This window comes from Cydia strobilella, chromosome 13, assembly GCF_947568885.1.
Source record: "Cydia strobilella chromosome 13, ilCydStro3.1, whole genome shotgun sequence".
In the NCBI taxonomy this organism is placed as follows: Eukaryota; Metazoa; Arthropoda; class Insecta; order Lepidoptera; family Tortricidae; genus Cydia; species Cydia strobilella.
Genome location: NC_086053.1, coordinates 17,118,956 through 17,142,164, shown reverse-complemented (window position 1 = coordinate 17,142,164; position 23,209 = coordinate 17,118,956). Strand labels below are relative to the sequence as shown.

At 37.6% G+C, this 23,209-nt stretch overlaps 1 protein-coding gene across 1 annotated transcript in view; it reads left to right on the top strand.

The window, feature by feature from the left end:
* The window catches only part of LOC134746939 (uncharacterized), a 299,672-nt gene that overhangs the window by 126,541 nt on the left and 149,922 nt on the right, over positions 1-23,209 (top strand). The window lies entirely within an intron of this gene.

Below are 23,209 nucleotides of genomic sequence, written 5' to 3'. Positions count from 1 at the left end.
AGATTTGACCCGAACAAACACGGGATGACGGGATCTCCCTGCGAGATAGAATTCGGAATGAGGTCATTCGCCAACGCACGAAAGTTACCGACATCTCCAAAAGAATTGCGCAAGTGAAGTGGGAATGGGCCGGACATGTCTGTCGCAGGGTTGACGACCGATGGGGCCAGCGAGTGCTGTTCTGGAGACCTCGACTGGGAAGCCAAAGGGATGGACAACCACGAGCCAGATGGTCGGTCATTAGAACCGCTACATCAGAAGAACATGGAAATCCATGAAAGAGTCATATGTTCAGCAGTGGACGCAAACATGCTGAGAAAAAGAAACATATTACAAGATTTACAAGCAAATATTGCAAGTTAAATAAAAGCTTAGGTAATAACTAGCATAATTAGAATTACTATTAAAGCGCAGGTCTTCCACAAAGCTATTTAAAATGCACAAACGTACATGCATACACACACGTTACAAATACCTTTATCCATCGGATAAAAACGCGGCAAAACATTAAATCTTCGCACTTAAACTATCGTGAGACATATTTAAAAATATTTATCAGTACGGTTTTTACTCACTATTATTTTTAGTCGCTTTTGGCGACATGTTTCGGATTCTTTGGGAATCCATCCTCAGGCACGACACCGCCGCGGACACTCGTGCCTGAGGATGGATTCCCAAAGAATCCGAAACATGTCGCCAAAAGCGACAAAAAATAATAGTGAGTAAAAACCGTACTGATAAATACATTAAATCTTTCTCATCGTTAAACATCACAGACAATCCACTCCATACTTCCACGTCGGTCTTAAATCAAGATTAGAGCTGCTCAAAACAACAACACCCTCAACTGGCCATCTTTGTACCTTATGTGCTTGTATTAAAGTTTATGTATTGTCAGTGCAGCCAGTATGAGATTACATGCGCGTGAGTGGAATAATCGACGAACAGACGTGACAACAGGATTACTTGCTAGTCGCAATAGGGCAATAACCACACGTGTTTTTTTTTTTTTGTCAGAGGTGGAGATAATCCTCATTGGATACTGCCGGCCCGGTATACGGCAGCATGCCCGACTCGGCTGCTCTGGAGATTTAGCCGCCCACGGACTAAACCCCTCCACCCTGTAAAGTGTTTTGTTGCCAGAAACTCGGCGCTATCGGTATACGCGTTGTTTCTGGGTGTGTAGTTGTGTGAACCGGGAAAGATTTAAGTGTCTAGATGTAAGTGTGATGAATTGTGAAGTGTGTTGTGTGTGTAAACACGTAGGTACACTCAACACACACGTGATTATTTGTGTGTGTAGTGTAACATGCACCATTTATTGTACAAAATATAAAAAAAAAATAACAAAAACATTGTACAAAATAGGCAAGGGTGAACTTATCCCTTTAAGCTTTAAGGAAAAAAAATCACGAGAACAACCTAGACAAAGAGGTATTCAATCATCTGAAGTATCACTGATACCTTAAGAAGATTTCATCCATAGTGTTGGTAGGAACTCGAGTCCATTGAGTCTGAATTTGAAGAACTCAGCTCATTTTTTACGAGACTCGGCGCTTAAAACACTTCTGAGTCTTTTAAGTCCCGAGTCGAGTCTTTTTTAAGAGCAACTCAAAAGGACTCGAGCCTCCGAATAAAGACTTCGTCAACAGTTTTATAGGTTTTTCCTAAATAACAGTAAAGAAATTAGGGGTTGTTGTATGATTTGTGTACATAATCTACAAATTTTACATAAAGACAATGCATTTCGAAATTGTTTGTAAAAAAAATCAAGAGCTCTCTGAAAAGGACTCAAGTCTCTACAAAAGACTCGGGACACTAACAAATAGAAAAGAACTCGAGTTTAGATTTAATTATAAGAGTGAAAAACTGAGTCGAGTCTTGAAGCAGAGGACTCAAAGGACTCGAGTCCCAACCAACACTACTCATCCATGCAACTCACTCCTGCTTATATGTGCCATAATCAATTAAAAGGGTACTTATATTCGGTTGTCAATAAGCCGCTATTTCTATATAGCTTTAATTTGAAATCAACCTTATCAACAAGCGACAATGTGGTACCTTTTGGTTGAAAACGTCACATATGTAGATATAGTTATGGTTTGGTGCGACTTGCGAGCGAGATGCTGTGTTATGATTTCGATTAAAGTAATAGAGTTAGACCAAGACAAGTCTGCAACGATTTTGAAAGCACACGCAGTGCAGGTGACAAACTTCTATGAAATCATGACGTAGCTCGGTCTCCCCTAAATTGAGTTGTCGGAGTAGAAACTGGAAGGACTAAAAAATATAACAGTGAATTAAAAAATGCTGCATGATTTGATGCAGACACAATAACTCTAGTGATGATGATATCAAAGTGACACCCTCATAAACGCCACATTTATTCGTTTCCACATCATCAAACATACGAAAGACTGCGTAAAAATGCTTTTCCAAGTTATTGCGAACGGCATAAATGTGTAAAATGATGTTTTAAACGACTGAGATGGAGCCGCGCCAGGTAAATGACGTTAGTACTTTTTCATTCACTGTTTCGAGTGAATGATCCCACTGATGTTAGTCTCACTTCGTTTGTTTTTTTAACCTTATCAGAATCAGAAGCAGAAAAATATTTATTGCCACAAAAATAAGAATACCTTAAGAACTAAGTACAAATATAAATCTTAACTACTAAAATAGGTACAATTTAATTAGAAATGTTTATACATTTAATAGGTAGGTACATGAATGATTGGACAATAGGCTCCAATCTCAGCATATGCGAAGCACTCCAAGCAGAGGGCCTAGCGCTGGTTTTCATTTATTATTAATTTTAAGCTTATAATATATGCCGCTGGTGCAACGATTATTAGTATAGAATTATGAAAATATGAATTTATTAAAGCACCTTTCATCTCATTCAGCTAACGAAGAAACTGCGAGAAGCCGAGATACAGAAGTTAAGGATGACTCACGTTAGACCGGGCCGTGTCCGGACCGGAGCTTCCGGCGCTTACTTTTCTATGACATGACAGGTGATCACGTGATGCCTTTCATAGAAAACGAAGCGTCGGAAGCTCCGGCCCGGACAAGGCCCGGTCTAACGTGAGTCATCCTTTAAGGGGCCCACTAACTATCAGTCCGCCGGACGATATCGGCCTGTCAGTTGTTCGGAACTATCAAATTTTTGTTCTAACTGACAGGCCGATATCGTCCGGCGGACTGATAGTCAGTGGGCCCCTTTAGTTACAAACAACATTAGAAATACATCTTCATTTATTTAATTTATATTTGTATGGTTATAATATCATAAACACATCCAATATCACCAGAATTCTGTTTTTATATTAGCACATCATAATGAAGACAGATTATAACTGATCGCCATATAAGACGTGATCAGCCAATCTCATCGCGATTGTCTCATTTATCCATTCCTATAACAAATGCCTCCCATTCCGATAACAGATGAGGTACTTCAACATGAGTCGGGATCTTAGCCTATTGTATTTCGGTTGCATATCCACTTTCGAGGCATCTGTCAGAAGCTACATGTCATAATTAAGAAATAAGCTTTTCGTAGCTCGGTGTTTCGAGTATGTACAGTTAGTTATCAAAAGTAGCGTACTATGCACCAAAAGTTTTCTTTTAAACTATTCTCTGATAGCTTAACAAAGAGAGACTTCCGTGAGACACAGACATTAAATATATTAAACCGGAACTCACGTATACGGTTTAATACATTAAAAAAAACCGGTCAAGTGCGAGTCGGACTCGTGCACCGAGGGTTCCGTACTTTTTAGTATTTGTTGGTTTAGCGGCAACAGAAATACAACATTTGTGAAAATTTCAACTATCTAGCTATCACGGTTCATGAGATACAGCCTGGTGACAGACAGACAGACGGACAGACGGACAGCGGAGTCTTAGTAATAAGGTCCCGTTTTTACCCTTTGAGTACGGAACTCTAATAAAAACGAAAAAAATGTCTCTTTATAAATACAACATTTACCCGCCTCTGTAGTAAATCCTAAAATTTACCAACTTAATGTCTTTTACCAACACGGGTTCGTGATTTTCGTGAATCTTAGGCAAAGATAGATTATAACTCCGTAATAGATGTATACAGTCTAAGGAAAAAACGTGCCTCGAAAAATCAAGAAAATTTGATTCTCGATCAGAGGGCGCTACTAGCTTTGGCCTACTGTCGTATATTAACGCATATCAGTGAAAGAACGTGGGTCAAAATCATAAAAATAATTAATGCAAATAAAAAAAACATTTATCCATATTTAAATACATTTTATCGTATTTTTATAAATTTTCATTTTTAGTTTTAAAGTGTGTCGATAGATGGCAGTGAATTTACTGTGGTTACAAAATCTACTATGACAGTACCGCTCTATCTTATTATATCCTCTTTGATCTTAGGTTTTACCGGTAAATCCTAAGTTTAGGCTAGGTTTTACAGAAACGTATAGAACACTTAAACTGCTGCAGACTATACTTTTGAACGTGAACTGTGGAACTGTGGACGACTGGTCTGGCCTAGTGGGCAGTGACCCTGCCTGTGGTCCTGGGTTCGAATCCCGGTAAGGGCATTTATTTGTGTGATGAGCACAGATATTTGTTCCTGAGTCATGGATGTTTTCTATATATTTAAGTATTTATATATTATATATATCGTTGTCTGAGTACCCATAACACAAGCCTCCTTGGGCTTACCGTGGGTCTTAGTCAATCTGTGTAAGAATGTCCTATAATATTTATTGTTATTATTGTTATTATCGTTGTTATTGTTATATATCTCTCTATTGATTTGGAAAAGTAGTCGAGGGTGGCAGATACTTTTGGCGCGTTGTTTTATTTTATTTGATGCTGAGTGTACCATCGTCATGACAATGTGTTAAGGGGCCCACTGACTATCAGTCCGCCTGACGATATCGGCCTGTCAGTTAGAACAAAAATTTGACAGTTCCGAACAACTGACAGGCCGATATCGTCCGTCGGACTGATAGTCAGTGGGCCCCTTTAACTGACATTTTTAGACCTAATTACCATCAATAGTCATATTTTGAGGTGCAGAAAAATTGTAACGAATTACTTAAACTTATGCACCAAAACTAAAAATATGAAAGTTGCTTTTAAAAGGCAATTTTATTTTTACCTTACCTTGAGTGTTATTATGAGTTCGAGCGCCCGAGTTAAGCCTTTGGAATATTTATGTGGGGCTTACTTGACTTACGCTGGCTGGAATAAACAGCTTAGGAGTGAGTTAACGATGATGGCAGCTGTTAATAAATTATTTAAGGTAAAAAAATAAGTAAGTATTTAGGACCGAATATATAAAAAAAACTTTTTTGGCTCCCAGGGATAATGATGACTTACAGATCGCCTATTTCGTAACAAGGAAATGCCGGTTAATGCTCCTTCCATCGATTGTTAACGTTTAAAATTCTTCCTGAACTCTTGCCAAGTGCCGTCCATTGGCAAGGTCTTTGTATTAGTTCATGGCCAACTGATGTCATTTCTTTTTCTGCGAAAAAATAAAGATAATGTAAATATATTTTTTCCTTTTTTATTGTGGGACGTACCACATTATTTAGAAACAGATGTCAATCACAATGAAGAAATCAACGATGATCAACTCTGGCCAACGCGGGACTCGAACCCACATCCTTGGATTGCCTGTCCCATGCGTTACCAATTCCGCGTTCAATGCGTTTTTTTCCATTGTGATTGACATCTGTATTTACAATTTATAGATAATAAAAATAACCACTAGTTAACTGTTAATTTATTAGTTAAGGCAATTTACTATTACGAGTATGTATATGTATGTACCTCCCGCCAGAGGAGCAAAGTTTATTCCCACTTCATAGATACATGGGGCACCAAGAGTAAGCGGACATCTCGCTCGTTTCTTCCCAGAACGTGCAAAATGTGGAATATACAGATATTTCCTTTGCGCTACGATTTCTGGGTTTCTGTAAAAAGTGGGTTATTCAGGGTTCTCAAGGGTCAGCAATGCTGTGGCTCCTCCGATGTTTCTTATGTCCATAGGCGATGATGACCGCTTCTCATCAGCCGTCTTGTTTCTTGTCTGCTTGTTTGCTATCACATAAAAAAGTAAGGGTTGTTTCTTTTCCATCGATTGTCGTTTAAAACTTTCTGAGCCAGTGCCAAGTGATTTCGTCTGTTGGCAAGGCCGCCTAGTTCACGGCCAACTGATGTCATTTCTTTTCCATCTGTGAAAAGATAAAAGAGCTAATTAGTTAAGGCATACTACTTGTATATACCTATACAGGTTTCGTATCATGTGGGCTAATGGGCTTTCCCATTTTCATTCAGTGAAACCAATCTATTTTGTACTTAATACATTTTTTAAAATTGTTATAAAATATTCATTTTGGTCACGTCTATATAATCAAGATGAACTACGGCTACCTTCCGTGTCCATCATCAGATCAAAATATTGTACGGTCACCCAACTATACCTACATATGTATAGTTTCAGCTTAATCGTATACTGGGAAGTGGGTCTAATTTAGCTTGCAAGACAAATCTTGCAAGATAAACGGGTCAAACCCGAACAGCTTGTAAAAAGTGTTTACAAGACAACATAAAAGCTTAGGTGTAACCGTGTAACCTTTCGTTCTGCCATAATACATAAATCTTCCCCGCTTAGTTGGCAGTGTGGCGGGCTATTCTGAGATCAAGCGTCAGTGGAAGACAGATGACATGACGCACGGCAGGTGTCAGGGATACGGGTCACTTGGTGCGGTGTTTCATGAAGATTACATTTGGATTGCGACTGCAGTAACATTGTCCATGGAGACTTGCTGTTGCAGTTGCAGCAACAGACCGTCTAGCATGAGTTGCGGACTCGCGCGCGAGGCCATACTTGAAGTCGCGCAAGATGTATGGAGTCGCGCGCGTGAACGACGAACGTTACTCATGCCAGCAGGTCAGGAAAAAAACAATCGATATCCTTAGCAAAATGGGCGATGGATTGAATCTTATTCTAATCGAGACAGCATTGCGGTAAAACAGCAACAAATAGTATTGATGATCCTCAGTGTCACTTGGTGTGCTCATCAAAAAAACATTGGTAAAATAAATTTCTAATACATTGCACGTGCATTGTATTACTTATAATTCTTATAAATAATTACCAATTACGCTACGAGTCAAAGAAACGAAACCCTTACATTACTTTAACTGGCAGAAAACCAAACATCCTAAAAAGTTTGATAAAAGCGCTAATAACAGCCAACAAGAAGAGTAATAAGAAATCACTACTTGAGAAAGGACATGTGGCAGGCTGCCAATAAAGGTACCGCTATTGAGTAATGACCCGTAATGAGAAGTCACCATCACCACTTTGCGACGCGTGCGCATGCGAGCTACATCATTAGCATTTTAAGCGAAATACGACTCCCACGCGCTGCTACAGCGTAATGACACCAAAGAACCGATCATAGTTTTAAATACATGTTTGCTGCCTTTACGCACAGGCGGAAACGAGCAGAGATGAGAGGAATCAATAAATAGCATTGGTTATGTTATATCCACATGTCTTCTCCGGTCCGCTGATCATATGCGCCAACGGTCTCACAAAAGAGGATGCCGAAGACCATGTGAAGTGGAAGAGATAGCGGACTCTGGGCAGCAGATAAGGACGCAGTTGAGATAAACGAAGACTAAAATTGACGTTTCGGATGTCACTTGCAGCTGCATTACCATTACGGCTGCGTAGTTGACGATGCCGCCACTGTATCTGTCAATTTCCTTGATAAAATAAGTGAGATTCGCCGCTGCATTACTGCTACGATTATCACGGTCATTCCGGAAATTCCATTCAAGGAAATTGACAGATAGAGCGGCGGCAACAACGACGCCGCAAGATTAATGCAGCTGCAGTTGATATCCAAACCTCACCTTAAAAGTGATATAAAGATACATGTCAAAGACAGGAAGACAAAGATCTCTGTAAGTCTTTGAATCTTTTATTCTTCGAATCAGTTATTTGAATGAAAATTATAACCAACAGTTTCTCCATTCGTGGTTGATATATAGACGGTGGCAAAAATAAGTTCATTCCTATTGCCAGGGAGGTTTTGGGATTATACTGACTATACTGAGCAACCTTTACAATGGGACCAACCCTGAAATCACGAAAAAAAATTTGGCTGTTTCATGCATTTTGGCTGGTCCATTTTCTATGGGAGGGTAATTTTTTTTTCGCAATTTCGTGGTTGGTCCCATAGTAAAAGTTCCTCAGTATAATCCCAAAACCCCCCTGACAATGGGAATGCACATTACAACAACACATGTATGCATTTTAGCCATCCTGAATACGTACAGGATATAATATACTCGTAGTGAGTACCGGCGGCCCTGTTTTTAATCATCGTAATATGTAATTTGATGTAAGCCTATTACCCTGGCTATACTCTAAGGCCTGAGCATACCTGAATATATGTACGTACACAGTTAATGTGTTTACCAAAGGCAAAGTATTATGTACTTACAAGAAAATAATGGTGAGGAAAACGTCATTCGTAAAAGGTCGTTCGTTTATAAGTTTACTAGGCCACTAATTACTGCATATAATAATTATTCAACAAGACGTCACATATATTTTCAGTAATCCACGTTGGCAACGCCGCAGGTGTGTCCCCAGATGTACCTACAAATGAGAAGTGCCAAATTACTTGCCGATATATCACAGATAGCATCTTTTGATGAATGTCCAAGTAAAAAGATGAGAACATCGCTGTACGAGGATCATTGTATCCGTTTGACAAGATGTACCTTATTACAATACAATAAAGTTTACATTTAGTGATGTCATTTTGGGCAGTTGACGTCAAAGATATATTTTTCATCTTGTTGCAATGGGAAAACACCCAAGAGTACTTTCTAAAAGTACATTTGAATATGTAAGTATGTTTGAAATTTGTTTTGAATATAAGTATGGTTGGCTGCTTAGCCAACATATAGGTACCATTAGAGAAATAAGTAAGCATATAAATAAATAAATTAATTCATTTATTTCGACCACCTTAGAATGAACTCGTGTCGATTTAAAACACTCCATGCGGTCGTGTTTAATTTATCGCCGCTCGTTTCGAATTTCCTCTTTTCCGCACTTGTATCGTAAATAACTATATGCACTCGATATGTGATAACAATACGCCTGTATGTGTTGGCACGGCGCGCGCGCCGCCCTGTCTCCGCGGACAGTGATGTCTGCCAGTACATGCGCGGGAGTCGATTTCTGAGTTCGCGTGTTGGCGGCTTCGCCTGATTGCGTACATCTGACAGATTCGTTTAATGCAGCCAATGTTCTGACGGATTCTGAGGACCCGTGAAATCATTAACTCCTCCTCAGTTACGCTTTTACACGATTTCTACAGACAGCCTATTATGTTATGTAATCAAGATAAAATTAAATAATAGAAATTAAAGTTATAGTTACATATTCAAAGTTATAGTTATAGTTTTTTTTTATATTTACTAGAAAAAAGTCACCCATCCCGCCCAATCCGAATAATAGCCTATTATTTGTAGCCTTAGATCTCTGTTACCTCTTCATGCTTAAACCGCTGAACCGCTTTAGATAAAATTTGGTAGGTATTTTGAAGACCGGGATAAGACATAGCGTAGTTTTATCAATCATCCTCATCATTTTCTAGTAGAGTAGAAGTTCTTATCTTCTTATATCCTCACGCCACGGCCACACACAGTTCAAACTTCGTGTCGCAGCATTTTTTTTGCTAGCATTCTATTCATATTCATATTAAGAATCTGCTTTTACGAAAGTACAGTGCTATCTGACCTTCTTACCCAGAGAAGGCATTGTTTCAACACGATGTATTCCTCACCTAGAAAAACATTTCGCAACAAACTACACCAGTTATTTTAGGCGATTGTCTAATTAGTAGATCAAAGTCAGGGTGAAGGATGAGGTGACCGCTGGCATCATCTACTATTTATACACGAATACCTACACTTAAGTTGTACGGAAAAACTAATTAGGTAGGTACAATTATTTACTGCGTTTTACATTTAAAAAAATGCGTCTTATCCGTCTATTCCCGGGACTCAAGCTATCTACATCTGTACCAAATTTCATTTTAATAGGTTCAGCGGTTTAAACGTGAAGAGGTATAACACAGACAGACAGACAGATACTTTCGCATTCATAATTAAAGGGATTTAATCGCTTTCTCTTTCCTATTTTCTTACCCTATTTAAGTGTCCCATTACATTCCACTACAAAAAAAATTCAAGCCAATTCAAAAAGGCGTAATAAGCCATTTCCGTCACGGTTTACTTTTATGGAAGAAATAAAAACACTTAAGTTTTATCCATAAATCTATATTCAAAATACTTTATTGTTCCAACTCGAGCTTAACATCCCCATCAACAAAACGTTGCAAGCAAACTTTATGCACATCATCCTTCCAAGCTCCCTACCCATGGTCGGAGCCATGTTATAGCATGACAGATACGTTGGCCGTAACCATGTGCTTTCTTCCACCCGTCTTCATTAGCTGACTGCAAATATGTTGGTAATGGGAGATAATTGATGTAACAACGTCAATCTTCCTTTAATTTTCTACATTACGACAACACCAGATGTGAGGTGCTATAATAAGCACCAAGCACGTAACTACGTCGAAAATTCAAAGGGCCATATGTACTTCAAAATGTTGTACGATACACGAATAGGTATTTCCTATTTTTCGCACTTGTGTCGTAAATAACTATTATTTTATTCAATGCAACTGGATGTTTTCAGAAATCATTGTAGGTTCCTACAAGAATTCTTAGTTCCTCCGATTCTGAGATATTTCCGTTTATTCCTACTCAGAAAAAAAGTGTCCCAGTTTTCCGAATCCATTTCTTCTTCTTCTTCCTGGCTGTGTATCTCCCATATCATTTGGGGTCAGCCCTGCTTGTACGTTTACGCCACAATGTACGGTTTAGGGTTTAGTTTAGTCTTGTCTCGTCATAATATTTATTTATTTTTATGAGAAGATTATAGGACTGCAGACATCATAAAAGCACTTTGAAGCCCTATTCTTCTTGCAGTTTATAGGCATATACAAAAGTTCTACCTACTTCTTATATGACGAGAAACCTTTACCAAAATCGTTAACTTTTAACCAACTCCCTGTTTCCATCAAATATACATTCGCATTGACGGCAATCCTTGCCGACGCCATTACAGGCACGCTACCGTTCGCTTACGAAAGGTTACATTCATCAATTTATAATGAATGTCACATGTTACTGAAAAACCGGCCAAGTGCGAGTTGGACTCCGGTTTCCTCACGATGTTTTCCTTCACCGATGATCCCGCGGAAAGGACCCAAAGGCGACACAATTCTAAATCGCGTTTCGTGTTTTACTACTTTTACCCCGGTGTTTTCAAATGCATCTAGAAACTTATCTCCTACCTATAGTCTACCTATAGACTACCTTATAGCGTATTATATAATCTGTGCTTATAGTTTGTAACTAAGGCATACATGGGCGTGTTTAGCTGACGATCGTATCTGATATTAGCATATGCGGAACAATGGAGTTGTGTTATGCATGCGGGATGCGAGATGCCAGTCATGCGCGCCGCGCTGTCTGATCGAGAAAAAAAACCGGCCAAGTGCGAGTCGGACTCGCGCATGAAGGGTTCCGTACCATTACACAAAAAACGGCAAAAAAATCACGTTTGTTGTATGGGAGCCCCATATAAATATTTGTTATTCTGTTTTTAGTATTTGTAGTTATAGCGGCAACATAAATACATCATCTGTGAAAATTTCAACTGTCTAGCTATCACGGTTCATTTCATTGTATTTTGTATTAGACAAAAAATATGACGGCAAGAGGATAATCAAAATCATATTCACAAGAAAGAATTTGATGACAATATTACGCAATTCATCATTTTTAATTATGGATCTGAGGAGTTAATCAGGATGTGAAAATCTATTATCGATTATCGGGCTGTTAAAAAACAATAACAATACGCGCCTTAACCTTCTGAACCTAACCTAAACGAGTTGGTTTTACCTTGATCCAACTAATTCGCTCGCTTACATTTGATTTGACTGTGGCTAAGCGACGCACGTATAAATTAAATACGAGAGTTGCCCTATGACGGTATTCGAGGGAATATATTTTATATGGCGGTCATCCCCTACATTGACCTTACATCCTAAAACTATTAAGTTAAACAACTGAACCATTACTCCAATCACCCAGAGATAATTAATAGGAAATGGATCTATCACATAAAATACACAACCGAAGATAAAATCGTACGAATGGGCGGCCATAACGTCGCGCGCCATTGAATAGCTCGAGTCATTAAAGAGAAGCGGTCCGAGAAGAGAACCCTGCGGAAGTCATCCCTCATTCGAAGAAAGTGAACTAGATCATGTGTGAACCTTATCGCCAAGCAATAAGGCATATGAGTAGTGAGTTAAAAGTGGTAACGTGTGACTCGAAAAGGTCGAAAGCTTCATAGAAGCCAGTTTAACTTTGACAGTATGTGACATGGTTGCAAGGAAATTAAAGCTCCGTTTATAGTGGGATTGTATGGACAGGATATGTGCATCGATTGAGTAAGTAATGGGTTGAAAGGATGATTGTTTGAGCTTGACTGATTTAAGGTATTGGTCTAGGTACGGAATGCATTGATGCATCTGTGTTTATGAGAGAGAAAGGTACATATATATCATACTGTTTCTGTTATGTTATAGATAGTCATAGAGAATCGAAGGAGTTAGTGTCTATACTTAATAAAAACAAATCAAAATATAAAAAAAAAGTATTTGACGATATTTCGAGCTATTTTGTCACGACGGAAACCAAAGAAAATATTAATAGTTTTTGATACCCACCATTTTATTTAAGTGGGTATGACGTTTTCATGAACAAAGTAACGCGTCAAATTTTAAGAATTACACTATTACGCCAGTGAAACGTTCCCGTTGGTGACAGCGATAACAGATGTTTGCCTTGATCATGCGCGGGCGCAAGTGAGGAATGAATAATAATACGTGTCACGGTCGGGAGATGACCGGGGTAGTATAGATAGAGGTCGGAGGTGTGGCACTTGTGGCAGTAACATAAAACGCCTGCAGAACAGCAAACAGGAACTGATTGTAGGTATTTAGGTAGGTACTTTGCACCGATTTGAATGTGTCATTATAAACGACGTGTTTATATAGAATTTAAACATTGATGATGACATTCCCACACTTTGTCATTGCACTCATAGTTTTAAGTCAGGTCCCCAGTCCCCACTGAAAACCAGCGCCACGGATTACCGCGGCATTATGCTGGGTGGGGTCCTATTTTAGCGTCCAATGTTTTTTGTCTGTATGTTTCCTTTTCCATATATGTAATCTGTGGTGGCGTTAAATAAATGTATTTTCTTTCTTTTCTTTCAATGCCATGCAGACTTAGCCTGGTCCGACTCTATTATGTACGTAGGTACGTATTATTTAAATGGTGGAATTATTGTAAGTCTTGAAGAGTTGTCACAGAGGAGGCAAAGACCGTGCCGTGATAACGAGCTTAATTTAGTTATTATTCTTTAATATTAGACCAGGTTCAATGATACAGAGCCCGATTTAAATTTTAACTTGTGGTCCAGAAAGGTTGTGTCTCTGTTGACAGCTGACAAATTATATCCATAACCGTTTTATAACAAAGAAATTAAAATCCGAATGGGGCTCACAATCACCAACAATATTATTGTAAAACAATATTGACACCCACGCACGCACGCACGCAGGCACGCACGAACTCACGCATACACGCACGCACGCACTAACGCACCCACGCACGTTAGCGCGCACGCACTAACGCACCCACGCACGTAAGCACGCACGCACACACACACGGAGGAGTTGATATACTGTTTGCCAAAGCTGTTGGTCTTCTAATAAAATAAAATAAATAGGTATTTAAAAAAACAACATTAAAGAAATTTCGGCGCCGCCTATAAATCTATTTTTTTACATAAATTCCCGTTTATCATTTTATTAAGCCCATTATTAATATTACGATGGTATTATACTTATCTATTGGAGTTTGGCACGGAAGAGTATTATGATAGTGTTCCCCGTATGGCAACGAGCCAACTAACAACACTTGAGTTTTTGCAGAATATAAAAAAACAGCTTTTGCCCGCGACTTCGTCTGCGTGGACTTAGTAACCCCAGCTAGAGTAAGAATAGCGCCTGGAGAAAATCTTATAGCATGGTGCGCACTGTTTTTGCTAAACGTTTCGAGCCTTACATATCAAGGTATATTTACAATGTCGCCATAAGATACTCTGATATCAAAGATAAATCCGTTTATGACGCTAAAGTACTTGTTAAGAAATGGCTAGCCAGTTTAACCTATGACGAGACAGAGAAAATTGTACAAATTAGAAATTACTAAAATATGAGATGCAAACAAACTGAATTTAATTATTTTTAGTTTACTTCCGATAGCTTGTAAATCTGTGTAGTTTTAGAATTTTTAGTCCTAGTTAAACTAACATTAAGTAAAATTGTCAACCGGTTATAACACTCTTTGTTACAACTACCTACTGTTTTTGGTCCCCGCGATACAGGCGCGCCTAGTGCGGGTACCAAAGTTAATCTTACACGAATTGTAAACTCTTAGTTAATAAATATTTTTCATTTTTTTTCATTTTTTTCAATTATTCAATTTGAGCATATTATGCACACAAATTAGCAGACACTTCATTAATTATCTCAATTCCACCCCGCTTTTTACTTTCTTAAGGGATGATTTTCGGGATAAAAACTATCCTATGTCCTTCTCAGGGACTCAACCTATCTCTATGCCAAATTTCATCTAAATCGATTCAGCGGTTTAAGCGTGAAGAGGGAACAAATTCAAATGTTTTATTCGTGATAAACTTAAAACTAAAATTACATACAAAGTATACTAAAGCTATAGGAACTTATAAAATAGGTAGGAGTTGAAGTTTACCACGAAATGGTCTCGCCTCAGCATAATGCTGAACCGAAGGTCAGCGCTGATCTTCACACACAGACAGACAGACAGACAGACAGACAGACAGACAGACAGACAGACAGACAGACATACAGACTTTCGCATTTATAATATTAGTATGGATGTATAGCTAGTACAATATAGATTCAAATATCGCCAGTTATTTCAGTCTCAAGATTTCGTTAAGTTTAGTTTGGAGCCCAATAACTTTCTAAAACGTTCAAAACCGAATAAATAATGTAAAATGATATTTCAACATGTTTCTATTTTTGTATGTTTTGACGAAATTTGTATCAGTTCTAAGTTTTTACTCGTAGCAAAGATATATATAACTCCGTAATGACAACGACGATGACGATGTTTCCTCTGATTGGCTGTTGTTATTGATTGGTATTGCAATATTAAGACCAAATTACCTATGCGGATCTTTATAAAAAAATATAATATGCCAAACCTTATCTTGCCGGAGTTTAAACTATCTCGAGAGATTTAACTATCTGGCTGAAGGAAGTGATCACCGCTTACGTTCTAGTGCTAATCTTACGCTTGCCATCCCTTCGAATAAGTCTCGAACGTACGCAAATTCATTCACAGTGCGCGCGGTGAAGTTGTGGAACGAGTTGCCCCTGTTGCTCAAACGGTCCCGGTCTGTAGCATCACTCAAAGTTAATCTGAAAAAGCTTTGGCTTTCCCACGAACTGTGATTTGGTATATATATATTTATTAATTATTTATTTAGTACTATATATTTATGTATGCTAGTACATATTTGTTTTATTGCATAATGCTATTGATGTATTTTAGTTATTCGTAGACGTTAATATTGTAGTTTTCCTTTTTAAATATTATTGTACGTTCTGTAAGTTTGTCTATCTATTTAATTCGAATTTTCCACTCATTTACTCTAAGGTTAGCTGGAAGAAATCCCTTATAGGGATAAGCTCGCCTTTGTACCTTAATTTATATGAATTTCATGTTAACAATTTTTGTTTTGTACAATAAAGTGATTTACTACTACTACTAAACTTAAAATATTTGTTCTTGCTGTGAAAATACGTCTTAATCCGGCGCGTCATAAATTCCCTGATTTTACTAATCCCGTCCCGTTCGGGAACTGTCAAATCGAATTACTAAACACCATTAATCTGCCTCGTGTGAACATTTATTTTCATTTCTGACGGCTGACGTGCGTGTATCGCAAAACAACGAGATTAGCGCCAAGTTTCCTTGGTAAGTTTACGCCAGGTGTAGGGGACATGTGGATAATACGATCCATCAAGGTAAAATGATTCCCCGTCACTTCCCCGTCGTATCTGAGCAACTACTAGTGCAATCTATGTAAACATTCAATAAACGTCTTGGCGGTACGAACACAGCGTGATTTTTGTTATGTAAACGTCTTGGCGGTACGAACACAGCGTGTTTTTTTTAGGAAATATTTAAAAAATATATGTCTAATTTATGGTAAGCCTATTTTCTGAACTGACAACCGTAAACGACCCGGCCACAAATGCATTGATAGCTGACCTTGCTCCGAGGCTGATTCGATCAAGAAATGGGTCACGGTTAACTATAACTGTCAGGATCGGTTCTGCATCTTATTGACTAGGTATTTATGAATTGGTAGGGGAATTACATGTCTACCAATGTGCCTGTTTTTATTTTGTAGTCATATGTTTTTTCATCGCGGGAATTCGGTGGATGCGAGCGACACAGGATCGGTCGGAGTGGCGAGCCTTGGGGGAGGCCTATGTCCAGCAGTGGACGTCTATCGGCTGACATGATGATGATGTTTTTTCGTTAGATTAGGATAAAATTGATTAAGAAGTTTGGAGAACTACTCATTCGGGGTGGAAAAAAAAGAAATCACAACTTGCCTAGAAACAAATTGTAATTTTTTGTCCATACGTTTTCGTCTCAGACTTTTAGGAAATACGGTGTAATTGCGCTTAAAATATATTGTACAGAATAGGGAAACTGCCTCTGGATATAATAAGAACCTGATCCTACATCTTAAATTTCGAAATAAAACAGACCAGCGGGGCTAAGATGGACGGCTGTCTATCATTTACCTATACCTGTCACGCTCTAACAAGTACGTAAGTGCGAAAGTGACGCATGATATGACAAGTGACAAAAACGCGACCATGATACCGGTGCTGATCATAGTTTTCATTTTGCTACATTTTGAATTCACCTCAAATAATGGCTGTATACTATCCCCCAAATTTTATTGATTGATTTATATAAAAATGAAAATCGGCCATGATGATTGTCTGATGGTAAACCAATTAAACCAAACCAAAACCCCTGTGTTGTGAGATATAAACGAAAAGGCAGTTTTGTAAATATAAAATAGCAAATTTCGGACGTAAGTCCCGAAAAGCTATGAGTACGAGATAGTATTATATAATCTGTGGTACGAGCCACCGAATAGTCCTGCGAACTTCGTTCAGTTGCATTCGTCGGTTACAAAATTTCATTTTCTTCAAATTACAATTTAAATTAACAACAGCATCGTTAACCCTATTGTTCTAATTTCAATAATATTCGCTGGTCACGAAATATCGAAATATTCCAATACATTAAAGTATCCAATCCATTTAATCAGTGCGTTTCATAAATGGAATAATGGCAAGGGTCGCGTGATAAACAGCCAATACCTCCCTCCCCCCTCCCATTCCTCCAACCCCCTTGCGTAAGTAATTCAATTTGGCTGCAGTTAAGGGGGCATCGGAGTCAGCGATTTTTGAAGTGCAATAAAACTAATACGTAGAGAGTTTGGGTTTGCTTTACTGACGCCCACTTTCGGGAGAGAACAGATATGTTTAGTTTTTAGGGTTCCGTACCCAAAGGGTAAAAACGGGACCCTATTACTAAGACTCCGCTGTCCGTCTGTCTGTCTATCACCAGGCTATATCTCATGAACCGTGATAGCTAGACAGTTGAAATTTTCACAGATGATGTATTTCTGTTGCCGCTATAACAACAAATACTAAAAAGTACGGAACCCTCGGTGCGCGAGTCCGACTAGCACTTTGCCGGTTTTTGTTATTAGGTAGACTGCAAACTTGCTTGTATGCAAGGTAAATAAATACATAGAATAAATTGTTAAAAGGCCAAGAAAATACACCGTCTCAGGCGAGTTTGAACATATTTAAAATACTATCTATATTAAATATATCTAGGTATAAATATAGGTATGTGAGTGTGACTGTGACATATGTATAATTATATCTGCATAACATTTTTGGTGCAATGCACACAACGTAGGCACTGCAAATAATTAAATTTTTCGTATAACAAATACTAAAAAGTACGTAACCCTAGGTGCGCGAGTCCGACTCGCACTTGGCCGGTTTTTTTTCTGTTGCTTATGTATTTGTAAATTGTGTGTTTGCATCAGCAACCGAACATTTTTTATCTTACTGTTTTTTGTTTCCGTCTCATGACAACCCCATTTTTTTTTTCATTCACTGGCTTGTTGCGTCAATGCGCATGTGTCCCCTTAACCAGGCGCTAATAATAAACTGTTGGGATAAATAATTATGATTTAGGCGCGGGAGTAATATCGGCCGTGATTTGTGTGCGACTTCCTGAAGAAGGGTTGCGGAAAACAGATTTATTTTATACACCCAAGAGCAATAATGGATAACTTTGCAAGAAAATGCATATACTTACAACAGAACATTTTTTTCTTAGATTTTTAACCGAAGATAAGATATATATCCGGCTCGTAACAATACCTAAGTTTCTTTGAAATTATACCTATTATGGTAACAATTGTGGTATTTTCTATAAAAAGGGACCTTATTGTAGATGGCGCTTACGCCATTATAAACGATGCTCCGATATAAATACAATGCGCGACGCTGTGCGGTGTAAGCGCCATCGACAATAAGGTCCCTTTTCATAGAAAATGCCCCAATTAAACTCCTCGAGTTCCATAGAGTTCGTGTTTGTAATAAGTAAGTATTACTCGTTATTCTCGTTAGCGGTTTAGAAGCTCCCTTTGCTTTGTTCGTGTTCTAATTTTTATCCAATTCGCCACGTTGCAAATTTCCCATTTTTCGCACTTGTATCGTAATGTACTATTAAGAGTCATATAAAGCTTAAGTTTGCATGCATATCTCCTATTCATAGCTGAACGGTTGTAATAAATAATAATGTATAGCTGGTATCGCAATGATTTGTGCTCGAGCTTCCTGTGAAGGGTTGCGTAATGCGTTAGAAATTGGCAATAAATTATATTGCGTTTACATTTCAAACATTTACAAATATAGAAGGAAGAAGTAATCTACTGAGGCTTACAAGTTTTCTATATCAAAAAATGTTGCATAAATCACCCAATAAGTATTCATTACAATTACAATTATTTATTAATAAATTACAATTTTACACATAGTAACTACATTACAATACTATTCTAAATTGACATCATTTTTCATATACTTACATTCAATTATAAAAATTACAAATAATACAATGCATTCAATGACTATTCATTTATTATGTTTTTTTTATATATATTTATATGCATCTTATTAATATTTATATGTCACTCCCTAAGGCCTTGGCAGAATAACAGCGTTGGAATTTGCCTCGCTTGCAAATTGCAACAATATGCTGAGACAGGGCCTCTTCCCTACTGCACACATTGCTGGACCCGTGTGTAATTTTTTATGTTTTTTATGTGTAAATAATTTAATTTTTTGTTTTGTTTTTTCTGTTTTTGTTTTTGCTATTATTTTTATATTCCCTTTTTTAAACATCTTTTTTCTTTCATTGTATTGTCCTGTGTATGTGTGCTTTATGGAATAAATGTCTTTCTTCTTCTTCTTCTTCTTCTTCTTACAATATAGTACTTACTTCAACCGGTGTAATTGGAATTTTACGAGTGCCTTAATACCGGTTGGGACTCTTTAAACCTTATTTCTATTAGGGTTTCGTACCTCAAAAGGAAGAAACGGAACCCTTGTAGGATCACTCGTGCGTCTGTCTGTCCGTCTGTCACAGCCTATTTTCTCCGAAACTACTGGACCGATTAAGTTGATATTTGGTACACATATGTAAGTTTGTGACCCAAAGACAGACATGTAACGTAAACAAATGAATTTTAAATCAAAAAAATATTTTTTTAAACTATATCGTGTTACATATAAAATTAAAGAGCTCATTGTGAGAATTTCAAATATATATATTTTTATAATTTTAGGATAAACAGTTTAGAAGTTATTCAAGAAAATAGGCAAAAAATTACCATTCCCCTACCTCCCTTTATCTCCGAAACGACTGGGTCTAAAATTTTGTAAAAAATACACAAATTGTTCTTTACCTGTAGATGACAGGAAAACCTATTAGAAATGTGCAGTCAAGCGTGAGTTGGACTTAATTACTTAGTTTTTGATCCGACCCCTATGGGTTTTTTTAAAGACATTTCACTCACGTTTCAAAATACATAGATAGATAGATAAACTGTTTATTTGTTTTACATAGTTAAAAATTGTGTATCTAATGTACGGAACCCGTGGAACAATAATTCAATAGTCCAAAGGCGCGCTGTACAAATCGTCGACGATCCCAAACCCAAACTCACAAGCGGTATTGAAACTTTGAGTCTATGGAGAGACTTTGCTAAGAATTTGCCATAGAATTCATATAAAGAATATTCATTTACGAGAAAATATTCCATGATTTTCCGGAAATAAGTTCCAAGAAACTCATCAGATCCATCTTACTGATAATCTAAAAATAGCTTGTTGCCAAGTCGTGCCAAGTCCATTTACAAAAAAGAGACTTAACGAAAAACCCGTATGTTAGTGACATCCTGACATCACCTTCTACTTAAAGAGATCATGGTAGCTTTGCTCTAAGCTCCCGAAATTGAGTCATTACGTACCTACAGAAACAGGCATATAATTTTATTGTCTATTTTCGTTAGTACCCAACGGGAATCGATTTTGTTTTAACAACCCAAAACCAACCTTAACTTGTTACAAATACAGTTCAATTTCGAATGAAATAGCAAAGAGAGATGGCGGCTTTCGGGCATGCGCATTAGGAAAGTTTCGGTTCAATTGCGAATTGTTGACACGAGCACCTCCCAAGCGCATCGCTTATAAAACCAGTTTAAGCTATTACTTGAGCTCTCTACTTATTGTACGTCATTAGAGTTCTCGCTTATACTGGTTATGTTTCTATTACAGCTGGTAAAGTGATGTGAAGATTATCGCAGCGCCCTTGGTAACAGCTGATCGTTCGGTGGATTTTGCTCAGGGGTTATTTTTAAGTATCAGAGGGTTTCTTAAGTACACCTCAATGGCTTGGAGAGGAACTAAATTCAGCACGTGGATGGTGCCTAAATATACTTTATATTTTAACACATTTAAGTACGTTTGTACCTATTATGCGGTGGGTTTATTCAGAAAATTAGGAATTCAGAGTAACCATTAAGGATTATGATCCTGTAAGTACCTATAGTAAACAGCTAACTATATCCCAACAGCAACGGTCCAAAAGTAATTTATTTGTATGGTTGGTGAAAGTTTTAATGTTTTTAGTTATTAATTAATTTTTTAATGTATTGTAGTATCTTAGTTTTTTAGTATTTAGTATTAATAATTTTAGTTTTAATTTTTAGTTAAAAACTTACTAACAATGCTATGGACCTATGAGTTGTCTGAAAATAAACTAATTTTATTTATTTATTTATTTTTTATTGCTAAGAAATATAAAAAAAACGCTTAAAACTACTACAGAACTTCGCTAAACTGCGAAATAATTATATTTGTTAAGGTTTGTAGGTTAGGTATATATTTTAACTAGCTTTTGCCCGCGACTTCGTCTGCGTGGAATCAGTAACAGCAGCTAGACTAAGTTAAGCGCCTGGATAAAGTGTAACACCAATCATTCAATTTGAGCATAAAGCCTTATTCAAGCAATACATATAATACATCCTACATCAATTATCAGGCAATTCCTTAAATCTCTTAATTTGACCTCCCTTTTCACTCTCTTTCATCAAAAATTATCATATGTCGTTCCCCGGGACTCAGACTATATGCCAAATTTCAACTAAATCGGTTCAGCGGTTAAGCGTGAAGAGGTAACACACAGACAGACAGTTTTTCGCATTTATAATACATATATTAGTATGGAATATGGATGAAGCAGTAACTGCGGCAGTTCTGAACAAACTTATTTAAGTAGGTACTTGAATATTTTTAAAATGGAAGATTTTTTTAAAATAATAGGTACCAAAAAGAACAATGATTTTGTTACGCATTGAAACTGTAGGGCCAGAGTTGTACTAGTTGCTAGGTCTTACGACGGTAAGTAAAGGTAAGCAAATATTACGTATGATCTAAAAACAAAAATCTGAGCTGGATTATCATGTCAATTGCAGAATCACGTACTTAATCACTTCATCGTATTCTTTTTTTTATACTACGTCGGTGGCAAACAAGCATACGGCCCATATTAAATCACATTTAGAAACGGGTCTATCGCGAATTTATTTTGTTACCTTTATTTACCGACGTTTCGACACAGGTTTCACTGGTCGTGGTCGCGGCTAACTGACGTCCCAGCAAAATGTCAAAACAGAGATTTGTGTGAGTACCCCACGAAAAGTGCATTTAAAGTTCGAGGTAGACATCACATTTTCAAACCACCCACTACACATAAAAGTTAATTATTGTCAATAGTCCGACACACAACACTCACAACATCCGCGCACACATCCGAAGATAGATCCCTTGGCGCTTTGCTGGGACGTCAGTTAGCCGCGACCACGACCAGTGAAACCTGTGTCGAAACGTCGGTAAATAAAGGTAACAAAATAAATTCGCGATAGACCCGTTTCTAAATGTGATTTAATATGTGTTTAAACCGCGAAAGTTTTAAATGTTATATATGTTATAAGCATACGGCCCGCCTGATGTTAAGCAGTCTCCGTAGCCTTTGTACGCCTGCAACTCCAGAGGAGTTACATGCGCGTTGCCGACTCTATAGTTCGTTTTTTTTTAGCATTAAGAAAGAAGGTACCTAAGCGATCTTGATAAAAATCTCTTTTGTAAAATAAGTCACAGGAAATATGTTACAATTATAAATCATAAACGATATTTTTCATTCTTTTGCTTTCATTAACAAATATACCTACTTAAACTAATTT